General features: G+C 43.5%; 7 non-coding genes across 7 annotated transcripts; all 7 read left to right on the top strand.

Moving 5' to 3' along the window:
• Positions 1-309: 309 nt before the first annotated feature.
• trnak-cuu (transfer RNA lysine (anticodon CUU)) lies at positions 310-382 on the top strand. The gene has a single exon. It is a non-coding gene; the product is annotated as a tRNA-Lys (tRNA).
• A 1,745-nt stretch (positions 383-2,127) lies between these two features.
• Positions 2,128-2,201, top strand: trnan-guu (transfer RNA asparagine (anticodon GUU)). The gene has a single exon. It is a non-coding gene; the product is annotated as a tRNA-Asn (tRNA).
• Positions 2,202-2,595: 394 nt separating this feature from the next.
• On the top strand, positions 2,596-2,668 carry trnak-cuu (transfer RNA lysine (anticodon CUU)). The gene has a single exon. It is a non-coding gene; the product is annotated as a tRNA-Lys (tRNA).
• Positions 2,669-4,413: 1,745 nt separating this feature from the next.
• trnan-guu (transfer RNA asparagine (anticodon GUU)) lies at positions 4,414-4,487 on the top strand. The gene has a single exon. It is a non-coding gene; the product is annotated as a tRNA-Asn (tRNA).
• A 394-nt stretch (positions 4,488-4,881) lies between these two features.
• trnak-cuu (transfer RNA lysine (anticodon CUU)) lies at positions 4,882-4,954 on the top strand. The gene has a single exon. It is a non-coding gene; the product is annotated as a tRNA-Lys (tRNA).
• Positions 4,955-6,699: 1,745 nt separating this feature from the next.
• On the top strand, positions 6,700-6,773 carry trnan-guu (transfer RNA asparagine (anticodon GUU)). The gene has a single exon. It is a non-coding gene; the product is annotated as a tRNA-Asn (tRNA).
• Positions 6,774-7,167: 394 nt separating this feature from the next.
• On the top strand, positions 7,168-7,240 carry trnak-cuu (transfer RNA lysine (anticodon CUU)). Its single transcript has one exon. It is a non-coding gene; the product is annotated as a tRNA-Lys (tRNA).
• The last annotated feature ends 7,381 nt before the right edge of the window (positions 7,241-14,621 follow it).

Raw genomic sequence — 14,621 nt, 5'->3', positions numbered from 1 at the left:
TGGAAGAAAATCTCATGCTAATGCATTTGCATTTCTTTACTTACACCAATGTTCTGACATTTTGGTTGAACAATTCAATGGACTGACTTGACAAATCCTCAAATGTGTCATCACACAATGCACAGAATTGTGGAAAGACAAATGCCAGACAAACAAAAAAAAGTAAATCTTAGCCAAGCCCTAGTCTTAAACCCAACCTTTCTTTGGAAGACCCTATTGTCAGACACCTGTGAAATGGGAGGATTAATTTCAGGCATGTACTTTGAAGATTTACAAATAAATGATATCACACAGAAAGCGCGACTGAAGGCCCGGCTAGCTCAGTCGGTAGAGCATGAGACTCTTAATCTCAGGGTCGTGGGTTCGAGCCCCACGTTGGGCGTGACTCTTAGCTATTGTCACCAGAATGTGCAAATTCCATCTTCCAGCCATGCAAAACACTCTCTAAATAGAGAGAAGGGCAACATTTCTGCTTACAAGTTCAGATTAGTTAACAGATCTCAGAATAGGTATCTGCTTCCAAAGAATTATCTCTAAAAATAAGCAGAGTGCTTATGTGCTGCTGTTTATGTGTTTAACAATCCCCACTAACCGATATGTCTCTCCTTGTCACGTACGAGGCACATGCTATTGATTGCCACCTCATAACCCATATGGTGGCTATTCACCTGTCTCTCTCTAACCAATAGTCTGGTGGTTCAAGGCCACCCATGGATGAAGAGAGCTTTTAATTGCCACAAAAGGCGTAGCCTGAACAAAGGGACGTCACATTATAGCAGGTGGAGCAGCGAAACCAACAAAGTGGAAGAAAATCTCATGCTAATGCATTTGCATTTCTTTACTTACACCAATGTTCTGACATTTTGGTTGAACAATTCAATGGACTGACTTGACAAATCCTCAGATGTGTCATAACACAGTGTACAGAAGGGTTAGGGTAAGAGAACGGCAACATTTCTGGAACCAAATTCAGAATAGGTAACAGGTCTCAGAATAGGTATATGCTTCCAAAGAAGTATCTCTAAAAATAAGCACAGTGCTTATGTGCTGCTGTTTATGTGTTTAACAATCCCCACTAACCAATATGTCTCTCCAAGTCTCCTTTAAAACCCTTGTCACGTATGAGGCACATGCTATTGATTGCCACCTCATAACCCAGAAGGTGGCTATTCGCCTGTCTCTCTAGTGCAATTAAGTAGTGCATTTGGCTGTTAAGCAATAATCTGGTGATTCAAGCCCACCCATGGATGAACAGATCTTTTAATTGCCACAAAAGGTGGCTATTCACCTGTCTCACTAGTGCAATTAAGTAGTGCATTTGGCTGTTAACCACAAGTCTGGTGGTTCAAGCCCACCCATGGATGAAGAGCGCTTTTAATTGCCGCAAAAGGCGTAGCCTTAGCATTGGGACGTCACCTTTTTGCAGGTGGAGTAGTGAAACCAGCAAAGTGGAAGAAAATCTCATTTGCATTTCTTTAAACATACCAATGTTCTGACATTTTGGTTGAACAATTACAGGACTGACTTGTCAAATCCTCAAATGTTTCATCACACAGTGTACAGAAGTGTGGAAAGACAAATGCCGGAAAAACAAATAAAAGAAACTCTCAGCCCGTCCCTAGGCTTAAACTCAGCTTTTCTTTGGAAGATCCTATTGTCAGACACCTGTGAATTGGGAGGGTTAATTTCAGGCATGTACTTTGAAGATTTACAACAAAAAAAAAATGGCATATTTGACAAAAGAGTACCGGCAGTAGAGCATGAGACTTTTAAGCTCAGGGTCATGGGTTCGAGCTCCACGTTGGGTGTGACTATAAGCTATTGTCACAGGTGTGTGGGGACTAGTGCAAATGTATTCACCCAGCCATGCAAACACTCTCTGACTAGAGAGAATGGCAACATTTCTGGGAACTTATTCAGAAATTCAGAATAGGTAACAGGTCTCCAGCTTTCTGCTTCCACAGAAGTATCTCATAAAAATAAGCAAAGTGCTAAGGTGCTGCTGGTTATGTGTTTACCAATCCACCCCTAACCAATCTGTCTCTCCAAGTCTCCTTTCAAACCTATCACATATGAGACACATGCCATTGATTGTTCTATCATAATCCAGAAGTTGGCACCTCGTGTGTCTCTGTGGCGCAAACGGTTAGCGCGTTCGGCTGTTAACCGAAAGGTTGGTGGTTCAAGCCCACCCAGGGACGCAGAGAGCTTTTAATTGCCACAAAAGGCGTAGCCTGAGCCAAGGGACGTCACATTATAGCAGGTGGAGCAGCGAAACCAACAAAGTGGAAGAAAATCTCATGCTAATGCATTTGCATTTCTTTACTTACACCAATGTTCTGACATTTTGGTTGAACAATTCAATGGACTGACTTGACAAATCCTCAAATGTGTCATCACACAATGCACAGAATTGTGGAAAGACAAATGCCAGACAAACAAAAAAAAGTAAATCTTAGCCAAGCCCTAGTCTTAAACCCAACCTTTCTTTGGAAGACCCTATTGTCAGACACCTGTGAAATGGGAGGATTAATTTCAGGCATGTACTTTGAAGATTTACAAATAAATGATATCACACAGAAAGCGCGACTGAAGGCCCGGCTAGCTCAGTCGGTAGAGCATGAGACTCTTAATCTCAGGGTCGTGGGTTCGAGCCCCACGTTGGGCGTGACTCTTAGCTATTGTCACCAGAATGTGCAAATTCCATCTTCCAGCCATGCAAAACACTCTCTAAATAGAGAGAAGGGCAACATTTCTGCTTACAAGTTCAGATTAGTTAACAGATCTCAGAATAGGTATCTGCTTCCAAAGAATTATCTCTAAAAATAAGCAGAGTGCTTATGTGCTGCTGTTTATGTGTTTAACAATCCCCACTAACCGATATGTCTCTCCTTGTCACGTACGAGGCACATGCTATTGATTGCCACCTCATAACCCATATGGTGGCTATTCACCTGTCTCTCTCTAACCAATAGTCTGGTGGTTCAAGGCCACCCATGGATGAAGAGAGCTTTTAATTGCCACAAAAGGCGTAGCCTGAACAAAGGGACGTCACATTATAGCAGGTGGAGCAGCGAAACCAACAAAGTGGAAGAAAATCTCATGCTAATGCATTTGCATTTCTTTACTTACACCAATGTTCTGACATTTTGGTTGAACAATTCAATGGACTGACTTGACAAATTCTCAGATGTGTCATAACACAGTGTACAGAAGGGTTAGGGTAAGAGAACGGCAACATTTCTGGAACCAAATTCAGAATAGGTAACAGGTCTCAGAATAGGTATATGCTTCCAAAGAAGTATCTCTAAAAATAAGCACAGTGCTTATGTGCTGCTGTTTATGTGTTTAACAATCCCCACTAACCAATATGTCTCTCCAAGTCTCCTTTAAAACCCTTGTCACGTATGAGGCACATGCTATTGATTGCCACCTCATAACCCAGAAGGTGGCTATTCGCCTGTCTCTCTAGTGCAATTAAGTAGTGCATTTGGCTGTTAAGCAATAATCTGGTGATTCAAGCCCACCCATGGATGAACAGATCTTTTAATTGCCACAAAAGGTGGCTATTCACCTGTCTCACTAGTGCAATTAAGTAGTGCATTTGGCTGTTAACCACAAGTCTGGTGGTTCAAGCCCACCCATGGATGAAGAGAGCTTTTAATTGCCGCAAAAGGCGTAGCCTTAGCATTGGGACGTCACCTTTTTGCAGGTGGAGTAGTGAAACCAGCAAAGTGGAAGAAAATCTCATTTGCATTTCTTTAAACATACCAATGTTCTGACATTTTGGTTGAACAATTACAGGACTGACTTGTCAAATCCTCAAATGTTTCATCACACAGTGTACAGAAGTGTGGAAAGACAAATGCCGGAAAAACAAATAAAAGAAACTCTCAGCCCGTCCCTAGGCTTAAACTCAGCTTTTCTTTGGAAGATCCTATTGTCAGACACCTGTGAATTGGGAGGGTTAATTTCAGGCATGTACTTTGAAGATTTACAACAAAAAAAAAATGGCATATTTGCCAAAAGAGTACCGGCAGTAGAGCATGAGACTTTTAAGCTCAGGGTCATGGGTTCGAGCTCCACGTTGGGTGTGACTATAAGCTATTGTCACAGGTGTGTGGGGACTAGTGCAAATGTATTCACCCAGCCATGCAAACACTCTCTGACTAGAGAGAATGGCAACATTTCTGGGAACTTATTCAGAAATTCAGAATAGGTAACAGGTCTCCAGCTTTCTGCTTCCACAGAAGTATCTCATAAAAATAAGCAAAGTGCTAAGGTGCTGCTGGTTATGTGTTTACCAATCCACCCCTAACCAATCTGTCTCTCCAAGTCTCCTTTCAAACCTATCACATATGAGACACATGCCATTGATTGTTCTATCATAATCCAGAAGTTGGCACCTCGTGTGTCTCTGTGGCGCAAACGGTTAGCGCGTTCGGCTGTTAACCGAAAGGTTGGTGGTTCAAGCCCACCCAGGGACGCAGAGAGCTTTTAATTGCCACAAAAGGCGTAGCCTGAGCCAAGGGACGTCACATTATAGCAGGTGGAGCAGCGAAACCAACAAAGTGGAAGAAAATCTCATGCTAATGCATTTGCATTTCTTTACTTACACCAATGTTCTGACATTTTGGTTGAACAATTCAATGGACTGACTTGACAAATCCTCAAATGTGTCATCACACAATGCACAGAATTGTGGAAAGACAAATGCCAGACAAACAAAAAAAAGTAAATCTTAGCCAAGCCCTAGTCTTAAACCCAACCTTTCTTTGGAAGACCCTATTGTCAGACACCTGTGAAATGGGAGGATTAATTTCAGGCATGTACTTTGAAGATTTACAAATAAATGATATCACACAGAAAGAGCGACTGAAGGCCCGGCTAGCTCAGTCGGTAGAGCATGAGACTCTTAATCTCAGGGTCGTGGGTTCGAGCCCCACGTTGGGCGTGACTCTTAGCTATTGTCACCAGAATGTGCAAATTCCATCTTCCAGCCATGCAAAACACTCTCTAAATAGAGAGAAGGGCAACATTTCTGCTTACAAGTTCAGATTAGTTAACAGATCTCAGAATAGGTATCTGCTTCCAAAGAATTATCTCTAAAAATAAGCAGAGTGCTTATGTGCTGCTGTTTATGTGTTTAACAATCCCCACTAACCGATATGTCTCTCCTTGTCACGTACGAGGCACATGCTATTGATTGCCACCTCATAACCCATATGGTGGCTATTCACCTGTCTCTCTCTAACCAATAGTCTGGTGGTTCAAGGCCACCCATGGATGAAGAGAGCTTTTAATTGCCACAAAAGGCGTAGCCTGAACAAAGGGACGTCACATTATAGCAGGTGGAGCAGCGAAACCAACAAAGTGGAAGAAAATCTCATGCTAATGCATTTGCATTTCTTTACTTACACCAATGTTCTGACATTTTGGTTGAACAATTCAATGGACTGACTTGACAAATCCTCAGATGTGTCATAACACAGTGTACAGAAGGGTTAGGGTAAGAGAACGGCAACATTTCTGGAACCAAATTCAGAATAGGTAACAGGTCTCAGAATAGGTATATGCTTCCAAAGAAGTATCTCTAAAAATAAGCACAGTGCTTATGTGCTGCTGTTTATGTGTTTAACAATCCCCACTAACCAATATGTCTCTCCAAGTCTCCTTTAAAACCCTTGTCACGTATGAGGCACATGCTATTGATTGCCACCTCATAACCCAGAAGGTGGCTATTCGCCTGTCTCTCTAGTGCAATTAAGTAGTGCATTTGGCTGTTAAGCAATAATCTGGTGATTCAAGCCCACCCATGGATGAACAGATCTTTTAATTGCCACAAAAGGTGGCTATTCACCTGTCTCACTAGTGCAATTAAGTAGTGCGTTTGGCTGTTAACCACAAGTCTGGTGGTTCAAGCCCACCCATGGATGAAGAGAGCTTTTAATTGCCGCAAAAGGCGTAGCCTTAGCATTGGGACGTCACCTTTTTGCAGGTGGAGTAGTGAAACCAGCAAAGTGGAAGAAAATCTCATTTGCATTTCTTTAAACATACCAATGTTCTGACATTTTGGTTGAACAATTACAGGACTGACTTGTCAAATCCTCAAATGTTTCATCACACAGTGTACAGAAGTGTGGAAAGACAAATGCCGGAAAAACAAATAAAAGAAACTCTCAGCCCGTCCCTAGGCTTAAACTCAGCTTTTCTTTGGAAGATCCTATTGTCAGACACCTGTGAATTGGGAGGGTTAATTTCAGGCATGTACTTTGAAGATTTACAACAAAAAAAAAATGGCATATTTGCCAAAAGAGTACCGGCAGTAGAGCATGAGACTTTTAAGCTCAGGGTCATGGGTTCGAGCTCCACGTTGGGTGTGACTATAAGCTATTGTCACAGGTGTGTGGGGACTAGTGCAAATGTATTCACCCAGCCATGCAAACACTCTCTGACTAGAGAGAATGGCAACATTTCTGGGAACTTATTCAGAAATTCAGAATAGGTAACAGGTCTCCAGCTTTCTGCTTCCACAGAAGTATCTCATAAAAATAAGCAAAGTGCTAAGGTGCTGCTGGTTATGTGTTTACCAATCCACCCCTAACCAATCTGTCTCTCCAAGTCTCCTTTCAAACCTATCACATATGAGACACATGCCATTGATTGTTCTATCATAATCCAGAAGTTGGCACCTCGTGTGTCTCTGTGGCGCAAACGGTTAGCGCGTTCGGCTGTTAACCGAAAGGTTGGTGGTTCAAGCCCACCCAGGGACGCAGAGAGCTTTTAATTGCCACAAAAGGCGTAGCCTGAGCCAAGGGACGTCACATTATAGCAGGTGGAGCAGCGAAACCAACAAAGTGGAAGAAAATCTCATGCTAATGCATTTGCATTTCTTTACTTACACCAATGTTCTGACATTTTGGTTGAACAATTCAATGGACTGACTTGACAAATCCTCAAATGTGTCATCACACAATGCACAGAATTGTGGAAAGACAAATGCCAGACAAACAAAAAAAAGTAAATCTTAGCCAAGCCCTAGTCTTAAACCCAACCTTTCTTTGGAAGACCCTATTGTCAGACACCTGTGAAATGGGAGGATTAATTTCAGGCATGTACTTTGAAGATTTACAAATAAATGATATCACACAGAAAGAGCGACTGAAGGCCCGGCTAGCTCAGTCGGTAGAGCATGAGACTCTTAATCTCAGGGTCGTGGGTTCGAGCCCCACGTTGGGCGTGACTCTTAGCTATTGTCACCAGAATGTGCAAATTCCATCTTCCAGCCATGCAAAACACTCTCTAAATAGAGAGAAGGGCAACATTTCTGCTTACAAGTTCAGATTAGTTAACAGATCTCAGAATAGGTATCTGCTTCCAAAGAATTATCTCTAAAAATAAGCAGAGTGCTTATGTGCTGCTGTTTATGTGTTTAACAATCCCCACTAACCGATATGTCTCTCCTTGTCACGTACGAGGCACATGCTATTGATTGCCACCTCATAACCCATATGGTGGCTATTCACCTGTCTCTCTCTAACCAATAGTCTGGTGGTTCAAGGCCACCCATGGATGAAGAGAGCTTTTAATTGCCACAAAAGGCGTAGCCTGAACAAAGGGACGTCACATTATAGCAGGTGGAGCAGCGAAACCAACAAAGTGGAAGAAAATCTCATGCTAATGCATTTGCATTTCTTTACTTACACCAATGTTCTGACATTTTGGTTGAACAATTCAATGGACTGACTTGACAAATCCTCAGATGTGTCATAACACAGTGTACAGAAGGGTTAGGGTAAGAGAACGGCAACATTTCTGGAACCAAATTCAGAATAGGTAACAGGTCTCAGAATAGGTATATGCTTCCAAAGAAGTATCTCTAAAAATAAGCACAGTGCTTATGTGCTGCTGTTTATGTGTTTAACAATCCCCACTAACCAATATGTCTCTCCAAGTCTCCTTTAAAACCCTTGTCACGTATGAGGCACATGCTATTGATTGCCACCTCATAACCCAGAAGGTGGCTATTCGCCTGTCTCTCTAGTGCAATTAAGTAGTGCATTTGGCTGTTAAGCAATAATCTGGTGGTTCAAGCCCACCCATGGATGAAGAGAGCTTTTAATTGCCGCAAAAGGCGTAGCCTTAGCATTGGGACGTCACAACATAACGAGGAACATAAACAAACCAGTTATGCCATCCGAAAAACTATCAGAACAGCAAAACGCCAGTACAGGAGCAAGACTGAAGGACAGTTTAACACCACCAACTCTAGAAGCATGTGGCAGGCAATTAACATCATCATGGACTTTAAAGGGAAAAAAAACTCCACCATGAACACCGCTGCCTCTCTCCCGGATGAGCTAAATACTTTTTATGCTCGTTTTGAGGGAAATAACATTGCCCTCGCGGAGAGAGCTCTCACGGCCGAAGCTACAGAGGTTAGTTCTCTCTCTGTCTCTGTAGTGGATGTAACCCGATCCTTCCAACGGGTGAATGTCCGCAAAGCCGCCGGCCCAGACGGCATTCCGGGCCGCGTCATCAGAGTGTGTGCGAATCAGCTGGCTAGTGTTTTTACAGACATTTTCAACCTTTCCCTCTCTTTGTCTGTAGTCCCCACATGCTTTAAAACATCCACCATTGTGCCTGTTCCAAAGCAATCCAAAATAACTTGCTTAAATGACTGGCGTCCTGTTGCTCTGACCCCCATCATCAGCAAATGCTTTGAGAGACTAATCAGAGATTACATCTGCTCTGTGCTGCCTCTCTCTCTTGACCCATTGCAGTTTGCTTACCGCAACAGCCGCTCCACTGATGATGCCATTGCATCTACAATACACACTGCTCTCTCCCACCTGGAAAAAAAGAACACTTATGTGAGAATGCTGTTTGTAGACTACAGCTCAGCATTCAACACCATAGTGCTTTCCAAGCTAGATGAGAAACTACGGGCTCTGGGCTTAAACAGCTCACTGTGCAGCTGGATCCTGGACTTCCTGTCAAGCAGACGCCAGGTGGTTAGAATAGGCAGCATCATCTCCTCACCACTAACCTTCAACACTGGAGCCCTACAGGGCTGTGTTCTCAGCCCACTCCTGTATTCCCTGTACACACATGACTGTGTGGCAACACATAGCACCATTGCCATCATTAAGTTTGCTGATGACACGACGGTGGTAGGTCTGATCACTGACAATGATGAAACAGCCTACAGAGAGGAGGTGCACACTCTGACACACTGGTGTCAGGAGCACAACCTCTCCTTCGACGTCAGTAAGACAAAGGAGCTTGTGGTGGACTTCAGAAGAAAAGACAGTCCCATCACCATCAATGGAGCACCAGTGGAGAGAGTCAGCAGCTTCAAGTTCCTGGGTGTCCACATCACTGAGGAACTCACATGGTCCATCCACACTGAAGTCGTTGTGAAGAAGGCTCATCAGCGCCTCTTCTTCCTGAGACGGCTGAGGAAGTTTGGAATGAACCGCCACATCCTCACACGGTTCTACACCTGCACTGTAGAGAGCATCCTGACTGGCTGCATCTCTGCCTGGTACGGCAATAGCACCGCCCACAACCGCAAAGCACTGCAAAGTGTGGTGCGAACTGCCAGACACATCATCGGAGGTGAGCTTCCCTCCCTCCAGGAAATATATACAAGGCGGTGTGTGAAAAAAGCTCGGAGGATCATCAGAGACTCCAGCCACCCGAGCCATGGGCTGTTCTCACTGCTACCATCAGGCAGGCGGTATCGCAGCATCAGGACCCGCACCAGCAGACTCCATGACAGCTTCTTTCCCCAAGCAATCAGACTTTTGAACTCTTGATCTCCCACGATCAAAATACATCAGCACTGCACTTTATTACCCTTACTCTTGTATCTCACACCGGACTGTCATAAATTATATTATTATATTATATTCTCTCTTAACAACTGACTATCAACCGACAGCCTGAATGTCAATACAGTACTATACTGTACATTCTATATATACTACTATATATGCTTTTTTATATATTTTTATTTTTATTGAATAATGTGTATCTATATAGTGCGTATTGTATACTGTACAATGTATGTTATTATTTGTTTATTGTTGTGTGTAATTATGTGTATATCAGACGTTTAAATTGTGCTGTGTTAATTTGATGTTATTGTAAATTGGTATATGTCTCATCACTGTCACGACTGCTATGTTGATCGGAACTGCACCCAAGAATTTCACACACCATTGCACTTGTGTATATGGCTGTGTGACAATAAAGTGATTTGATTTGATTTTGATTTTAGTTTGACTCCAAGAAAAGATCTATCCTAGAATGAGATTTATGGCAATGAGAGAATTTTTTTTATTCTCTTTCCTTTGGATTAACCAGCCACCATATTTCTACCAATCCATTGCTCTTTGTTAATGCTTCATTGTCTGTCCTATGACTTTCCTGCACCAATGCAATATCTCCCTGTTTATGCTTGAGATATGACAGAATCTTTCTTCTTTTAATTGGCTTCCCACAGCCTTTAATATTCCATGTTATAAACTTAACGTAACTACCAATTATCAAACCGAACAAATCGCACACTATTTTGCATCTAATCAAATGTGTTGTTTGGCTGACCTTTGACCCCTATTGGGTAATTGCATAATAAACTGTGGTGTACTGCCATTCCATATTAACAAAGAACTGTTGAACAATTCAAACACAAAATGCAATCTGCAACATACTGTTATTTAACAAAAAGGAACAAAAAACACAGGGAAAAAACAACAACAGTAACAGCGGTTGCACTAAACAACGAAGACCTTCTCAGTCCAAACTACCCAAAATTTCAGTCTGTAAGGTGCCGTGCCAGCTATCCATATTTACTTTGTCTGTTGAGTTGATTCCCTGCAGCACAGTTATCCAACTTCCCTTACCCATGATACCTGCATCATATGCTCCACTTTTGCCTATCTTGCAAATACATTTGGTCCCTTCAGTTTTTAACACCGCAGTGTACTTTAATGTACGTCTCCGCTTCTGTGATCGCAGTGAACATCTTGCCTTTTCCTTGCAATTTTAAACAAAGGGAGGCTGGATGTGCTTGTGCATACTTCACATTGACGCTCCTCAGCAACCTCTGAGATGTGGTGAATTCTCTCCACTTCCTGGCCAGTTCTCTGGACATGTCCGGAAAGAAGGAAAACTTACATCCTTTTCTTTGGCCACCTGTAGCACTTTCTCCCTTTCTGACGAACGCAGTAATCTAACCAGCACTAGTATGTGCAGATGATCTGCATCGGGCCTGGGAGTGAGAGCGTGGTATGCCCTCTCTATCTCAAACTCCCCATCTGAATCAGTACTCAGTCCCTCAGATGAGATTTTCTGCCAGCACCTGATCATTCTGCCTGCCTTCAAACCCTCTCTCAGGCCGATCAATCTAACATTGGTCTGCTAGCTTCTATTCTCAAGATCCTTCATGTGATTCCACAGGATTTCCAAGCATTTGACTAATCGTGAGGTAACACCCTCCATGTTGGAAAGGCTACATTTAGCTTTGTCCTGCTTTTCTTGAATTGCATTCACAGAGTTTGTGCTGTAGTATGTTCAATTGACTACACCCAAAAAAAACAAACTTTTATTTATTTTTTTTATCCCCTTTTCTCCCAATTTGGAATGCCCAATTCCCACTACTTAGTAGGTCCTCGTGGTGTCATGGTTAATCACCTCAATCCTGGTGGTGGAGGACAAGTCTCAGTTGCCTCCGCTTCTGAGACCGCCAATCCGCGCATCTTATCACGTGGCTCGTCGTGCATGACACCACGGAGACTCACAGCATGTGGAGACTCATGCTTTCTACCCTTTCCGACTCTACCCTTTCCACTCCCCCGCGATCCACGCACAACTTACCATGCGCCCCATTGAGAGCGAGAACCACTAATCGCGACCACGAGGAGGTTACCCCATGTGACTCTACCCTCCCTAGCATCAGGGCCAATTTGGTTGCTTAGGAGACCTTGCTGGAGTCACTCAGCACACCCTGGATTCAAACTCACGACTCCAGGGGTGGTAGTCAGCGTCAGTACTCGCTGAGCTACCCAGGCCCCCTATGGGGGTTGTTTTAAAACCATCTGTTTCAACATGTACAAATGTTGAGCTCTATATGTTGCCGCATTACATAAAGTAAAAAAAATTAACACTTTACAGATGGTCCATAACTTCTTCCCCTGCATGGATATAGGCTGTAGTCCAAAAACCTGGAAAAGAATTTGCATTTTCCAGTCATAGGTTCTCTCTAAATTTTCATGTGGGTTTTTATATAGGCAGTCTTTGATTTAAGAGTAAAATAAGGACTGTGGTAAACATTACTTAAAGATACTTGGACGTTTTTTTTTTCTTAAATATAAATTACAAACAGTCATACCCCAGACGTGAAGCTGCCATTTACATTTTTTTTTTTTTTTTAAGAATGTTGCTAAAAATTGATGCTGACTACCACCCCTGGAGTCACGAGTTCAAATCCAGAGCGTGCTGAGTGACTCCAGCCAGGTCTCCTAAGCAACCAAATTGGCCCGGTTGCTAGGGTGGGTAGAGTCACATGGGGTAACCTCCTTGTGGTCGCTATAATGTGGTTCTCGCTCTCGGTGGGGCACATGGTGAGTTGTGTGTGGATGCAGCGGAGAATAGCGTGAAGCCTCCCAACGTGCTAAATCTCCGCGGTAACGCGCTTAACAAGCCACGTGATAAGATGTGCGGATTGACGGTCTCAGATGGGTAGGCAACAGAGATTCGTCCTCCGCCACCCAGGATTGAGGTGAGTCACTACGCCACCATGAGGACTTGTAATTTATAATGTGTGATATAAATATAAATATATATTAATTTATATAATTATATATCTAAAAGAGTCACTTACGTGTTTGCATCTTTTTAAAGATGTTCCGTAAGTGTTCCTTGTGCGAGAGGCACATCCCGCCGTCAGATCAGCATGAGAGCTGCGTTTACTGTCATGGAAACAGACTGCCCTCACTGTGATATCATGAGTCTCAAGATGCTTCGCTTGTGAATCACCCTCGTTCTGAGGGATGATTCAGCCTCACAAGCCCTCCCACCCACCTCTTCTGTGATACCCGAGGATTCCTCTTCAAAGCACACACATTATGCACAACCGCACTCGTATAGTGAGTGTCACATCATATACAGTGAGCAAACCAAATTGCTCTCTGTCCCGTTATGTTACGAGCCAAAATACACAATCTCAATGCCAAAATGTCAAGCACAAAAAGGGTTTTACAGCCATTATTTTCTTGTTCCAAATAAAGACGGCGGGCTACGGCCAATCCTGGATCTGAGACAATTAAATCGCGCACTTATAAAGCGCCCATTCAAAATGAATACTCAGAAACGGATCTTATCGCATGTACGCCCACGTTTCTGGTTTGCGTCGATAGATCTGAAGGATGCGTACTTTCATATCCAAATTGTATGACATCACAGGATGTTTTTGAGATTCGCGTTCTAGGGAACAGCGTATCAATTCAAAGTCCTCTCCTTCGGACAGTCTCTGGCTCCTCGAACATTCCCAAAATGCATTGATGCGGATCTTGCCCCGCTGAAACTAAGCAGTGTGCACATCTTGAACTACCTTGTCAATTGGCTGTTACTGGCGCAATCAGAGGCTCTGTTAGGCCAGCACAGAGACTTACTGCTTCAGCCATTCTACAGTGTCCGTCTCAGTTCAAACAGGGGAGAACACTTCCACTGAAACTGTTTCAGAAAGCATTGGGATTTGTGGCGGCGGCATCTGCCGTCATTCCATTAGGTTTCTAACACATGATACCTCTTCAGTGCTGGCTGAAGCGTCATATGCCATGACGTGCTTGGCACCAAGGGCACATGCGCATCACTATATCGCACCACTGTATAGCTGCTTTAGCACCACGGACAGCTCATGCGTTTTACCAGCGAGGTGTCACACTGGGGCAAGTTGTCACGCAGCGCCTAAAGCTATCAGAAATATCTAACTGTCATGTCCTGGTTCGCTCAGACAACATGACAGTTGTGGCATATATAAACCGCCAAGGCGAAATTTAGGAGACTTCATCCTCAAACTGTATTGAGGATTTGGGAAATATCTGGCAAACAGAAATCAATATATTTGCCTCAGTGGAGAATACCCACTGTCCCCTCTTGTACTCGAAGTCTCAAGTTGTCAAGCGGAAAGTGGTGACCACAGATGCTTCCAACACAGGTTGTGGGGCGGTGTGCGATGGACGCCGACTTCCAGCACCTGGACAGGTGCGAGGAGGACGTGGCACATCAACCGCTTAGAGCTATCGGCTGTAATTCTAGCCTTAAAGGCTTTCAGTCAGAAACAGCAAGCTGTCATGTCCTGGTTTGCTCAGACAGCATGACAGTTGTAGCATATATAAACAGCCAAGACAGAATTCATTCACTGCCACTGTTGAGATACTGGGCGAAAGGAGACTTTGTACTCAAACTGTACTAAGGATTTGGGAAATATTTGGCAAAGCAGAGATCAATCTATTTGCCTCAGTGGAGAATGCCCACTGTCCCCTCTGTTATTCGAAGTCCCAAGCCTCACTGGGAACGGATGCAATGGCACACAAATGGCCGGCGAAACGCAA

Source organism: Myxocyprinus asiaticus, chromosome 6 (assembly GCF_019703515.2).
Source record: "Myxocyprinus asiaticus isolate MX2 ecotype Aquarium Trade chromosome 6, UBuf_Myxa_2, whole genome shotgun sequence".
NCBI classification, from domain to species: domain Eukaryota; kingdom Metazoa; phylum Chordata; class Actinopteri; order Cypriniformes; family Catostomidae; genus Myxocyprinus; species Myxocyprinus asiaticus.
The sequence above is the reverse complement of the archived record's forward strand: the minus strand, read 5'-3'. Positions and strand labels throughout refer to the sequence as shown.